The sequence below is a fragment of the Somniosus microcephalus genome, chromosome 13, assembly GCF_052327205.1.
Source record: "Somniosus microcephalus isolate GS21.2 chromosome 13, FLI_Smic_1.0, whole genome shotgun sequence".
Taxonomy (NCBI): Eukaryota; Metazoa; Chordata; class Chondrichthyes; order Squaliformes; family Somniosidae; genus Somniosus; species Somniosus microcephalus.
This window is the reverse complement of record NC_140999.1, coordinates 160,636,560-160,650,916: the sequence shown is the minus strand read 5'-3', so window position 1 is coordinate 160,650,916 and position 14,357 is coordinate 160,636,560. Positions and strand designations below refer to the sequence as shown.

At 47.2% G+C, this 14,357-nt stretch overlaps 1 long non-coding RNA gene across 1 annotated transcript in view; it reads left to right on the top strand.

The window, feature by feature from the left end:
* Nucleotides 1-420: 420 nt before the first annotated feature.
* Nucleotides 421-14,357, top strand: part of LOC147108718 (uncharacterized) — a 38,772-nt gene continuing 24,835 nt past the window's right edge. Inside the window, exon 1 of the long non-coding RNA XR_015080635.1 lies at nt 421-573. This is a non-coding gene — a long non-coding RNA (uncharacterized LOC147108718). The remainder of the gene's footprint in view (nt 574-14,357) is intronic.

Genomic DNA, 14,357 nt, shown 5'->3' with positions numbered 1-14,357 from the left:
TAATGGACTATATAAACTTTAAATAGCCTTGCTGCATGTGTGTCCCAGTTTTATAGGGTGAAAACCTGGTCACCTCATTGGAAAATGCCTGAGCAGACTGTGTTTGTGGTATTGCACTAAAATGAAATTTGAGCCCGGGATGTGTTACTAATCTGCCATATTTTTCACGGGTGTTATTTATTATTCACATTTGCACTGTAAAGATAGCTAAACTTATTTATAAACACTGGGACTATACTGAAGTTAGGCGTCTGCACCAGAAAACCCTCCAGAACAGGAAGTTCAGACACCTGTCTGTCAAACCACACATAATCTAAATCTGAATGTAGCAATAAAAAATATAGCAGTGCTCTAGAGTGTACAATTACAAGGTCATCATTATAAAAATGTTGTGCCTCAGTTTCTGAGGCCATGGAATAGGGTTCCCAACTCTCCCTGAATCGTGGGTATCTCTCCCGCCGCAGTGCACCCATTCCGTTCCGTGATGTCACCAGAATTTTCCACATAGCCAGGAGCACCATCAGCAGCGTGGTGAGTGGGAGCGGCACTGAGAGAGGAGCAGTTGGTAAAGGGGTGAGTGAAACCCAGAGACCTTACTGTGGGTAAATAGTGAAAGATTATTTTCATTGGTGAGCGAATGGGGAACTAGGGAATGGAAACCAACGATTTTCACTGGAAGATACAAGGGGGAATGGAGGAGGAAAGTTCTGAGGACTATTAGACTGTGGAATGCTTCACCACATGTGGCAATTGAGTTACAGACTAAAAGTTCATTTTAAAGGGAATGGGATTTATATTTGAAAAAGAGAAATATAAAATATATTGAGAGGGGGATGGAGTTACAGGAGAGAACGGGGAATGAATGGCTTCATCCTGTGCTGTAATTTCTATAATTATATGAAAACTTTCCTTTATTGAGTCCGAGCACAGGAAGTGGTTTAGAAATGTTGCTGCTGAGCTGAGCTGAGCTGAGTTTAGGACGATGTACTGTATAAGAAGTGCTCCATACACTGAGCTCACTGCCCATTGGGCGATCTCTCGGTTTGGTTCATGTTGGTCTGTGCCGCCCAGATTTGCCGTGTGATGTCCAAGTACAGATCAGCTCTGACTGAGGCTCCCAGTTCAGAGATGTCACCTTCACACGGAACCAGAGTCCAAGGAGGTAGGGAGAGAGATCAGACTTGTTAAAAGTGGCATCGACTGGGGAGCCTGATCGCACCTTGTGCGGTACAGTGCAGGGTAGCTCGAGCTATGGTTTCAGGGTGAATGTCAGCGGGCTATAGGATTACTACTAGTTATAGGTAGGATATCTGGGCATTACACCTATTACTACATGTTACATATAGACTATCAGTGAGTTATTGTATTACTGTTGGATATGAGGGGAAGCTGAGTGTTATTACTTCACTAATAGCTATCAGTGCAATTTCACTGAATTTCTGTTAGTTACTGGTGGAATCAATGTTCCTTCCACCTCTGGTTTCCCCTCTGCAGATTGCTCCCCCACCTTCAGATTCCAGACCCCCAGTTTCTCCCCTTACCCCGCCCTCGGTCCCCTGCCTCACCACCGCCCACCCACCCCCTCCCCCCGCCACGTTCACTGTTCCACGCCCTCGCTTCCACCCCTTCCCCCCTCGCTTCCCCCCATCACTTCCCCTCTTCCCCCCTCGCTTCCACCCCTTCCCCACCCTCGCTTCCCCCCTTCCTCCCTCGCTTCCACCCCTTCCCCACCCTCGCTTCCCCCTCCCCCTCACTTCCCACCCTCGCTTCCCCCTTCCCCCCTGCCCCACCCTTGCTTCCCCTTCCCCCCTCACTTCCCCCTTACCCCCTTCGCACCCACCCCTTCCCCTTTCCCCCTTGATTACCCCCGCTACCTCGATTCCCCCTAGCTTCCCCCCTCCCTTCCCCCTCGATTCCCCCTAGCTTCCACCCCTTCCCCCTCACTTCCCCCCTCCCTTCCCCCCCCTCCCCCCTTCTCGCTTCCCCCCTCACTTCCCCTTCCCCCATCGCTTCCCCCCTTACTTCCATCCCTTCCCCCTTTACCATTGCTTCCCCCTCCCCCTTGCCTCCCCTCTTCCCCCTCCCCCCTGCCTCCCCTCTTCCCCCCCTCCCCCATCACTTCCCCCTTCCCCCTCCCTCGCTTCCCCCCTCCCCCTTTCCCGCCCTCGCTTCCCCCTCCCCTGCTCGCTTCCCCCTCACTTCCCCTTCCCCCCTCACCCCTCCCTCCCCCCTCGCTCCCTTCCCCCCCTCGCTTCCCTTTCCCCGCCCCCTCGCTTCCCCTTCACTCCGCCCCTCCCTCGCTTCCCCCTTCGCTTCTCCCTCCCCCCTCACTTCCCCCCTCGCTTCCCCCCTTCCCCTCGCATCCATCCCTTCCCCGCCCTCGCTTCCCCCTTGCTTCCACCCCTTCCCCACCCTCGCTTCCTCCTCACTTCCCCCCTTCCCCTCACTTCCCTTTACCCCCCTCGCTTCCACCCCTTTGCTTCCCCCCTCCCCTGCTCGCTTCCCCTTCCCCTCACTTCCCCCCTCGCTTCCGCCTTCCCCCCTCGCTTCCCCTTCCCCCCTCGCTTCCGCCTTCCCCCCTCGCTTCCCCCACCCCCTTGCTCCCCTGCTCACTTCCCCTTCCCCCCTCGCCCCTCCCTCCCCCCTCGTTCCCCTTTCCCCCCCTCGCTTCCCCCCACCCTCGCTTCCCCCTACCCCCTCATTTCCCCCCCGCTTCCCTCTTCACTCCGCCCCTCCCTCGCTTCCCCATTCGCTTCCCCCTTCACTTCTCCCTCCCCCCTCACTTCCCCCCGCATCCATCCCTTCCCCGCCCTTGCTTCCTCCTCGCTTCCCCCCTTCCCCGCCCTCACTTCCCCCTTACCCCCCTCGCTTCCACCCCTTCGCTTGCCCCTTCCCCCCACTCCCCCCTCGCTTCCCCCCTTTCTCCCTCGCTTCCACCACTTCCCCCTCCCCCCTCACTTCCACCCCTTCCCTCTCACTTCCCCATTGCCTCCCCCTTCCCCCATCGCTTCCCCCTTCGCCCACTCCCCCCCTCGCTTCGCCTTTCCCCATCCCTCCGAAATCTCCCGCTTCCCCCCTCGCTTCCACCCTTCCCCCTCCCTCGCTTCCACCCTTCCCCCTTCGCTTCCCCCTCCCCCCTCGCTTCCCCCTTCCCCCCTCGCATCCCCCCTCCTCCTCACTTCCCCTTCCCCCTCGCATCCCCCTCCTCCTCACTTCCCCCTCGCTTCCCCTTCCCCCCCGCTCCCCCTTCCACTCCGCCCCCTCGCTTCCCCCATCACTTCCCCCTTCCCCCCCTCGCTTCCCCCTTCCCCCCATCCGCCTCGCTTCCCCATCACTTCCCCCGCCCCCTCGCTTCCCCCCTCCCCTGCTTCCTCCCTCCCCTACCCCGCCTCCCCCCTCCCTTCCCCCCTCCCCCCTGCTCCCCCTGGCTTACCCCTCGCTTCCCCCTTCCTTCCCTCGCTTCCTCCTCCCCCTTCCCCCTTCCCTCCCCCCACTCACTTCCCCCTCCCCCTCACTTCCTCCCTTCCCCTCCCCCACCTTCCTCCCCCTCCCCTTCCTTCGCTTTCCCCCTCCCCTGCCCTCGCTTTCTCCCCTCCCCCTTCCACATTCACCGCCCCCGCTTCCCCGCCATCACGTCCCCTCCTCCGCCTTCCATCCTCACATCCCCCCTCCCCATCGCCTCCCCCCTCCCTTCCCCCACCCTCGTTTTCCCCCTCCCCCGCCCTCACTTACCCCCTCCCCCGCTTCTCCCCTGCCCCGCCCTCACTTCCCCCCTTCCCCGCCCTTGCTTCCCCCCCTCCCCCGCATCCTCTACATTGGGGAGACCAAACGCAGATTGGGTGACCGCTTTGCGGAAAACCTCCGTTCAGTCCATAAGGGTGACCCCGAGCTTCCGGTCGCCTGTCACTTTAATTCACTGTTCCATTCCCACTCAGACCTCACCGTAGTCGGCCTCTTGCATTGTTTCACGGGAGCTCAGCGTAAACTCGAGGAACAGCACCTCATCTTCCGATTAGGCACTCTGCAGCCTTCCGGACTCAATATCGAGTTCAACAATTTCAGATCATAACCTCGGCCCCTATTATATTTTTTATCCACACTTTTGGTTTGTGCCTTTTCCTCTCTCTCTCTCCCACAAGGCAGCTGTCTCTCACTCTGCCAGCGCATTTCACACTTCATCTCGAGCCATTGTTTGTTTCTTTACCTGCCCTGTTACTATCTCGTCTCACCTTGAATATCTCTTAATGTCTCTTCTTTCATCCCCTCCCCCATTTCCCAGCCCCCAAACTGCCTTTTAATCTGTTTCATTTCCTGCCTTTTTTTCTCAGTTCTGAAGAAGGGTTTCGACCTGAAACATTGACTCGATTTCTCTCTCCACGGATGTTGCCTGGCCTGCTGAGTTTTTCCAGCGTCTTCTGTTGTTATTTCCCTCTCCGTAGTTGTTGTCAATGCCAAGGACGTTGCAACTTTACCTGCCTTTAGGTGTTCCCTCCCCTGCTCTTGCTCTCCTCATCTTTGTTTTAATTCAAACTAATCCATTGTGCATGAGCCACCTCCCAGCGGGATTGAGCATGTTGGCATATGACCCACACAGAAGGGCCAACCGTGAAGTTCTTGATGCTATTGTTAACATAACAGGCGGTCACATCTTCAAACAGAATGGGGGCTGTCAACACAGCACAGTCACAATTATATTGGCAAAGAGTCAGCATCAGCTGGTTTTATACTGGATTTAGTATGTGAGGACTGTTGGTTTCTGATTCATGGTCTCACAGTGGCAGCCCTGAGGTAAACGTGCTGGATTCACTAAGACCAATGGGAGGCAAGACCCAGTAAAAAAATCAGGGGGGCTAAATTCGGTTGATTTGCGCCTCTTAGGGCGCTAACAGGGCGCAAATCAACGAGCGCCTGGACGCGGCGCCGCTAACGCCTCCCGTGAAATTCAGTGGGAGGTTAGCGGTGGCGCAAACCATTAGCGCCACGTGGTGCTGATGTCATCGCCGTACGCAGCGCCCTGCTCACGCCCCGGTTGGAATATTGGGTGGCGCCCCCCCCAACTTACCGCCGGACGCTTTGTCCGCCGGGGTCAGGGGGGCCTAGCTGCAGCCGGGGCGGTGCTAGTTAAAGGGGATTTGGCGGGTGGCTATTTTTGTTGCTGGCCGCCTGCCAGCACCTGCCCCCCGTTGCTGTCCCCGGCCCCCGTGAAGCCCCCCCATAGAGTGCTGGCTGCACTCCGTGAGCCCGGCACTCCTCTTGAGTGCCGGGTGCATTTGCCGGCACTCCCGATCCCTAGTGGCCCAGCTGGGCCCCGAGTCATGCTGCGCCAGGCCCCTCCCCTTTAATAAGGGGAGGAAGGCCTGCAGTACCGCAGCGCAACGTGATATTGGCTCGCAGCGCCCCAAGAGGGACGCGGGCCGCTTCCAGTGGCACCCCTCCTCCCTCTCAGGGCGCTACCTGCGAAAATCGGTCACGGGGGAGCTAACTTTTTCGGGTCACTAAAATTAGCGCCCTGGCAAAGGGGGGGCATTACCCAATTTGTACCCCCAGATCTTCCAGCCACTGGCCTTGGTGAAGTTTACTTTGGTATTGCTGCCATCAAGAACCAGTGACCCTAATACTCTACTAAATCCAACATAAAAGCAAGCTCAGTCTGATAAAACTATTTGAAATATTCAGGGTTTTCTACTTGAAAAGCACTTCATTGTCTTCAAAGCGCTTTGGAACATCTTGAGGTTGTGAAAGGCACTATATAATCCTATCTATCTATCTCTCTATCTATATCTCCCTATCTATCTATCTATATCTCTCTATCTATCTATCTCCTTCAGTTTAACGGTGTGGTAAAGTCACAACTCTCAGTAATTCTGCACCAGATTGAGATTTACCAATTTAATTGTTTATACCAATGGTCAAACTGTTCTGTTTGGGGAAACCCCCTCCAAATATTAACACATTCCAGGGCACCCTTTGCAAATATTGACACATTCCAGGGCACCCTTTGCAAATATTGACACACTTCAGGTGACCCCCTGCAACGATTGATTTTGGGGGGGAATTTTTACCTAAAAAAAGTGAGTATGTTTGAGAGCGGGTGAGTGGTTAAAAGGGATGAAACAGACAGCGGGCCGGGAAGCCCACTCGAACCCGCCGACTTCCACTTTTAATTGCAGCGCTTTCAGCTACGTACGAGAAGCTCCCAAGGGAGAGGCAGGTTGGCAATTGAAAGATGTTAAGAGGCAATTAGGAACTGTTTTAACTGCAGATCTGAGCTTTAACTCTGAGAGCATAGGTTTGCCGGACTTCCTGGAATTCGCCAGTGAAAGGTGAGATGACAGCATGAATTGAGGGGGCTGACCAAATGAAAGGTGAGCAATCCTATAATTACTCAGATCTCATACCTGCTTCCTTGCCTAAGTGAAAGGCTTTTGGAGAGTGTGCTTTCATTACTTTGCAGGTGATTTCCACTACTTTGGAGGTCATTTCTGCTACCTTGGATTTTTGTGAGTCTGATCTACACTTTCCATTTGTCAAGCATCAGTTCAGCACGGGTGCCGCTTATGCGGCTTTACCTTGAACCTCAGATGAGGACCGATATGAGCATCAGCAGCAACAGCACCAGCAGCAGGAGCCTTCTCCTCACCAACCTGCAGCTCCACAGGAGGGGATGAGCACAGGGTGCAGCTCGCAGGAGGCGATGCCTCTAACACAGGGTATATAGGCAGAGGATCATCTTCTTGGGCATGTCGGAACACCAGTACCTCAGGAGGCTCAAGGTATCGCGCGTCAGGTGGTCGCAGACATTTGCAGCCTCCCGGAAGGCCTCCTGCCAAGTGGACTTGGTGGGCACGCTTTGCCAGTGGATGTCAAAGTCACCATCGCCCTCAATTTCTTCACCTCTGGCTCCTTTCAGGGATCTGCAGGTGATATCTGCAGAATCTCGCAATCTGTTGCCCACAAATACCATCACTCAGGTAATCAATGCCATGTTTGCCAGGTTGGCAATTATATGCACTTTGCAACCGATGAGGCCCATCAGAATGAGTGGGCGCTCGGCTTTGTGGCTCTGGCTGGCTTCCCACAGATCCATGGAGTCATCAATTGCACACATGTGGCAATCAAGGTAGCCCCAGATCACCCTGGAATCTTCATCAACCGCAAGGGCTTCCGCTCCATCAATGTTCAGCTCGTGAGCAACCACAAAAAGATCACGCAGGTGTGTGCAAGATTCCCAGGCAGCTGCCATGATGCTTTCATCTTGCGCCAGTCCACCCTCCCAGAGCTCTTTGGACCTCAAAGCAGATTTAACAGCTGGCTCCTTGGAGACAAGGGCTACCCCCTGAAGATGTGGCTGATAACACCCTTTAGGAGCCCAAACAATAAGGCCCAGCAGAGATACAATCAAAGCCACATGACCACGAGAACCGTCATCAAGCAAGCAATCAGAATGCTGAAGATGCACTTTAGGTGCCTGGATAGATAGGAATGGGTGCACCTACAAGGTAAGTACATATGAGGAGTGATGTGCTGGAGTCGGCTTGGGAAGAGAATTTCCCTGCGGGTCCTTACAGAACGCAACCTCGGCTGTAGGGAGACATTGGGCAGGATTTTCATTGGGCTGTGGAGGCGTGTGAGGGGGGTTAAAATCTCAAAATTGGGGGGCACGAATCCATTCTGCCCCCAACCCGCCTCCATGCCAGTTTCAAAGGAGGCGGATACCCGACTTGTGCTGGGAGCCGCCTCCCCGAGGCAGGAAGGGGATTAGTGCCAATTAACTGCCTGTTAACAGGTAGTTAACAGGCAGTTTTTAGCCTAATCCCTATTTTTATTGCTGAAGTGTGGGATTCCCAACGGCTCCAAACCACGCCAAGAGCTGTCAAACGCTTATATTTCATCTGTCAAAAGTTCTTGACAGATGAAATGTCAATCTGTGACCTCACCTGTTGCCGGGTGGCCCTTAATTGGCCTGCTGAGCCCGCTGGGCGGGCTCAACAAGGTCAATCAAGTGAAAATCGCGTGGGTTGGCCACAACTCGCTGGAGGCGGAACTACAACCCCAAAAGTTGTAGTCCCGCCTCTTACACGCCTCCAGTATCAAAATCCAGCCCATTATTTAAGCGAGGTGCAACCTTGCCATGTTGGGACTCCATTAATGCAGTTTCTTCCTCTGTTCCCCCACCTGGACAATCTTTCAACTTTCATCTTCGCAGGGTTCCTTTAAATATTTCAGCTGAAATAGACCCATTCCTGTTGTCATCATGCCCACTCGCATTAATTATTTGGGAAACCCGGAAGTCAGATGTTAATGCAGTGACTGCGTTAAAAAGCCACTGGCAGACGCGCTGCTGAAACTTCCGAGTTCCCCATCCGCTACAGGGCTCCCCCGCTGCCAGCGCGTTGGACAGTGAAAATTCCTGCCATGGTCCCAGACACCCCCTTTAGAAATACTGAATCCATTACTGCGGCTATGGAGTAGATTTACCATCGGGAGCATTTACCAATGTTTCCATTTACCTCAGAGTGGCAATGACAGAACATGTGTGGGCACATTCTCCACCATCTCAATTTTAATCAAATTAATTGAAGAACAAAGGTTGTGGTTTGACTGAAGCAGATGAAGCTTCACCACCCACCACCCACCCCCTCCCCCTCCCTGTCCCACACACACCCTTATCATCCTCCCCGATCACTTCCAGGCTCCAGCTGGCAAGTTCTCTACAAATTCCTCTGGGATAATTAGAAACTGCAGCAAGGGAGAGACTGAGTACATGTTTATCAGATTTGCCTTGCACAAAGAAGACAAACACCATTAATAAAGAGCATAAAACCTATGCCGCAACATTCAACTATTTAATCACTACTATTGTAGCAAAGTGTCATTGCAAAAGTTATATTTCTCCAAAATCTAAATGCAGATTGAATTATTTAACCTACTTATAAGTGCTATGTATGGAACAGGCTAATTAGTCTCATTTAACAACACCTCCTCTCCTTACATTGTGCCTTTAATGTAATAAAACACCCCAGGCACAGGGGTGAAAGTAACTGGGCAATGGTAAAAGAATGGTTAGAGATGCAAGATCAGAGAGATAGGTTTGAAGGAGGATAGCAAGAAAGCAAGTCAGAGGAAGTTAGGAAGAGCATTCCAGAGTGTAGGATTGAAAGGTCTGCAATTGATGGTGAAGTGCAGAGAAGGGGGATATAAAAGAGGCCAGAATCAGAAGAGCGTGCTGGAACAGAGCAGAACGTGGTTGCCATTTAACTTGGCAACACAGTATTCCATAGAAATGGTCACCATTGCTGCTGTATTTAGTCAACAACTAGTAAATGTCTTAAACTGAAAAATATATGCCATCATTTTAAACCAAGGGTGAGGAGAAAATTAAAATTGAATCTAGATATTTGCTGCATAAAACTTTTATTGAATAATATTTCACTCAACCTAATCAATATCACAAGTGAGCATTTAATAATTTTCCAAATACAACTTCATTTGAATTGGATCAAATGACACTGATTTTGTAAAATCCAAACTTTGGCTTCAATTTTGAGGTGTTGTTTTATTTTGTTGTTTTGTATTTTCTACACCTCATAACCATTCATCAACTATTAAAATCCAAATAAATATTAAGCAGCTTGAACTACTTTGGAAAAGTAAATTCAGCAACTTGCTTGGTTTCAATTGCAGTCTTTCAAATGGTTGCTTTGCCATGGTTTCAGGTGGTATATTTGCCGATTTATCTTTAGGTGAATCAGTTAGGCTAAACTCCTTATTTGAAACCGTGGCATTTGATTTTTTTTTCTGTGGTAGACAGATTTAAGTTGTGATACGTTAGAAGACTTTTAATTTTGTAATTTTATAGACCAGTTATTATTTTTGAAAGTTATTTTGTAAAGGCCATTTTACAACATGGAAAAGATGTACAACAAATCTATAATATAAAGCAATGCTGCACTGGAAATTTTACCACTGTGTTCTTTGGAGTTATGGGATCCATAGCTTGAATGATTTAACTATGCCATAGCCTGTTGTTCTGAATCCAAGTACGCTGTACTGTATTTGGTTTATGCCATTAGTTTTGTGGTTTTGTTTTTATTGTTGTGTTGTTCAGGTCGGAGTAAACACAATCAGGGTGAATTCCACACATATGTGTAGGAATGTGTAGGAATGACTTTATGAAAGAGTGCATATTAGGAACTTTCCACCTGGAAAATCATGGGGAGTACACACTTAAATTCCTGATATGCACTCCTAGTTGGCAAGGCAATTGCCAAAATTATCTTACATAATGGAGTCTCAATTCAGAATGGGAAATTTAAATCCCAGACCTGAGTACCCCTTAAAGTGGGGATGATTAGCAGAAAAATCCCAATGTTATACCTGTTGGAATTTACCATAGAGTTTAATATATGATGCTGTATTTAGCTCACATTAAGTTGGCCTATATTAATCCAATCTGAAAAACAAGGATATATTTTGGCAATAGACTGAGCAAAGTGTAGTGTTGATTGAAAATTAGTTAAATCTTGACATACAAGCCATCAAGAAATGAATATCGAATTGATCATCATTTTGGTTTATCAATCATAAGAGCATAGGAACAGGATCAGCCCCTCGAGCCTGTTCCTCCATAAAATTAGAATTTAATACCCTTGCCTAACAAAAATCTATCAATTTTAATTTTGCAATTTTCAATTGACCTAGTCTTAACAGCTTTTTGGGGGAAAGAGTTCCAGATTTCCACTACCCTTTGTGAAGACGTGCTTCCTGACCTCACCCCGCTCTAAGTTTAAGGTTATGCCCCTTGTTCTGGACTCCCCTCACCAGAGGAAATAGTTTCTCTCCATAAATCGTTTAATCATCTTAAAACCCCTCAATTATATCACTCCTTAATCTTCTATACTTGAGGAAGTACAAGCCTAGACTATGCAACCTGTCCTCATAATTTAACGCTATTAGCCCTGGTATCAAATTTATATTTACCTGTTACTTCATGTCTCTAAAATTTTGAGAATTTATATATTGAGTTAACTTGTTACAACTGCTAAGCTTCTCCCTCAAATGAGTTTCCAGTTCTCTTAGCTTCTACTCCTGCTCAGACTTATTTCTGTTTCTTAAGTGGTCTGTTTCTCTTACTCAGTCTTCTCATTAATCATTCTTGCCACTTTCTTGTTCTAGTCACTCCTTCCTAGTCTGCAAAACTGGGATAAATGTGTCTCCCTCATATCTCAACATCAGGAAAGTAAACTTCATTTATTTCCTCAAGACTGGAATACATTTACTTTTAACCCAACTTAGAACTATCTTTCAAAACACTACAGCCCTTGGTATGTTATTGTGATTAGTTTCACCTCTAACCTTTTTGCCTTACTAACTCTGAACTTTTTAGTTGTAATCCCAAACTCCATTAAAGCTGACAACCATTTTGGGGAGGAGATCCTTTATTTATTATCCTCACAAATTCCTGTAATGTTAAGAAGCCTCTTAATCAGGAATGACACAATGAGTATTAATACTACAGTTGCCCTCAGGTTTGAGTACTCAATGGCTCTTTTGTGCGCCTGACTACCTCTGCTATTAAGGTACTTCAGTCAGAAGTTTATCTGATACATTTTGTCCTTCAGGATCTTTATCCTCTGGAATTAATTTGCCTGTTGTACATCACTGTTGTCATAAGCAATAATAGAGAAAGCTTTTTAAAAAATCAGATTAGACTCCATTTGCTTACCAACATCAGTATTATTTAAACGAGAGAAAGTCGTACCTTAAGAATTCACAAATATCAAACAAAATGGAATTTAACCCTATCCTAACTCAAAATTTTCCCTGCTAAACTATGTCATCAGCTATGTCCCTGGCGTTTTTTGAAAATGGAAAGTGATGTCCATTGGCAATTTAAAAATAATGGTTTTCACAACCAGCATTTTAAAATCAGACAATGAGAGGAGACCTTGTTAGAGGTATTAAAGAATTATAGAATCATAAAAATTATAGAACAGGGGGAAGTGATTTGGTCCATTGTACCTGTGCCAGTGCTAGATCTTCAACGAGAGCTACTTACTTTAACATACTAAGGAGAATAGAAAAGGTAAAGCCACAGCATTGGTTCTCAGTATACCATGACTATAGGAAAAGGGTGAAAAGGTACAAACTAGGAAAAGACAAATTCAGGACTGGTGAACAAGAAGAATTTCTTCACGCAGAGTGATCAATACCTGATATAGTCCTTCTGCTTAGGATTGCAAAGACAACAAGTCTGGATTTATTCAAGAGGATGCTGCGATGAGGGGACTTAGGAAGGATGAGCTAGATCCTCATCAGTACTACCTTTGATCTTTAGTGATAGTAAAAGCTGGATAATTTGGAGGGTTTTTCTAGTCAGAGATTCTGAGTGGTTGGATTCACTGTTTTCTTGGTTATTCAACAAAGTCTTCTTACCGTGTATCTAAAATTTAGCAACTACTCTTAACATATGAAGGAGCGCAATGAAAAATATGCTAAATCTAATGGGTAGCACTGGTCCAATTTACATACTGATGTAAAGTGAACATGATCAACTGTTGCTGTAGAACAGGAGCCACCTGGCCAGAGTGCATTTGTTGAAAGTGGATATTGTAGGTTCTGCCAGCTGAATCAGATATGACCAGGCACACATTTAATTTGATGTGTATTCTGGGTTGATGGGGATATTCTGGACCAGAAACAATTTCATAGTCTGAGGAGTTATAAGTCACTTATCTCGGGGATTTAGGGGACACCCTGGAATTTTAAGTATCACTTAAGCACTTCCCAGGTATTCCACTTCTATTGACTACAGTAAATGTGAACCATAAGTCTTTTTACTCCCCTCCTTCCCATTTTGGCATAATTCACTCTTTGGAGTTTATTTGAAGAGGATGATGACCTGCCTGCTCATTAGGAAAGAGAATTCAACTCCCACTAGTCTGCATCTTTCTTTGTTGATAAAGGCTGAGACTACTGTTCCTTAGTAACTAGGGTAGTACATTTAGTTCCTCTTCCTTTTTAATACATTATAATGTTATTGCACTACCTGCGTTAATTTGTATTTTTTAACAACCAAAAGGTTCTAAGTTGGATTGCTAGGTAGGAGTATTTTGTAAAACCCAAGTTTCTGCTGTCAGAGGAAAGAGAATCTGTCTCAGTCATACGGAGACAACAGAGTTGACATGGCAACAATACAATTGAGGGAATGAGATAATATTACACACCAGAAAAACGGAATACTTGACATATGATCATTGTGCTTAATGTCCTTTTAGCTATTTTTAATAACATGTATAAATTTGGCTTTAAATTGTGTACCTTCAAAATTCACGGTGAGTTAATAGTTTCAGAGCTAATTGTGACAAAGATACAGAAGCCAGAAATTTAAAAAAAAAACTAGGATTGTGAGGGAAAATGTAGCTGCTATTTATAACATGAATACTCAGTAAGTACAGCTGTTCTCTTAAAAGCAAGTGTCCAGATCATTACTATTGTAGTAATTGCTCAGTGTCATACCAAGGACTAAAATGGAAAATGTCAAATTACTAGCATTTTCAACTTTGGCTGTGCAGTCGGTGACCCCGATCAACTAACACAGGTATCCCAGTATGTGTCAGTTGTGCTTACTGTGCCAGCTGTTTCTTTTATGGTAAATGTAGCAGTTCTATATCTAAGCGTAATGTTTCTAGTCGCCTCTAGACCCATCTTTTGTTTCTTTACTTGTCCCATTACCACCCACTTTTGCCTTGCATCATCATCCCTTTTGTCATCAATCACTCCACCTCCACCCTGTCCGTCACAGACCTTCTTCTCCGTTGTTCTTTCCTCCCCTCCCTCCCTTTCCCTGGTTCTGTACTTGCTTATAAACTGTTAAATCTCTAATTTCCCCCAGTTCTGACGAAAGGTCATTGACCTGAAACGTTAACATTGTTTCACTCTCTACAGGTGCTGCCTGACCTGCTGAGTATTTCCAGCATTTTCTGTTTTTATTTCAGATTTCCAGCATCTGCAGTATTTTGCTTTTGTTCCTATTCTCATTGAGCTGAGCATAGGCACTCAGGAGATGGAAGAGTTCAAACTAATATATTTGATAAGGCCTGGAAATTACTCTTGGCGATGTTATTGTACAGATATTTAATGTGTTTATATCAAATTCCTCTGTCTGCTATTTTAATGGAGGCATAAACCAATTGAAAATAAACATTAAAATAACAGAGAGAGGTATCTGATATGAGTGCATTAAGCATTTTAATGATGACACCATTCATAGTAATTTCCATGTTAATATATTTGACAATCATTGATTCAGTGTTAATTTTAGCTCAGATAAACACATAAGCTCAGTCACTGGCTAG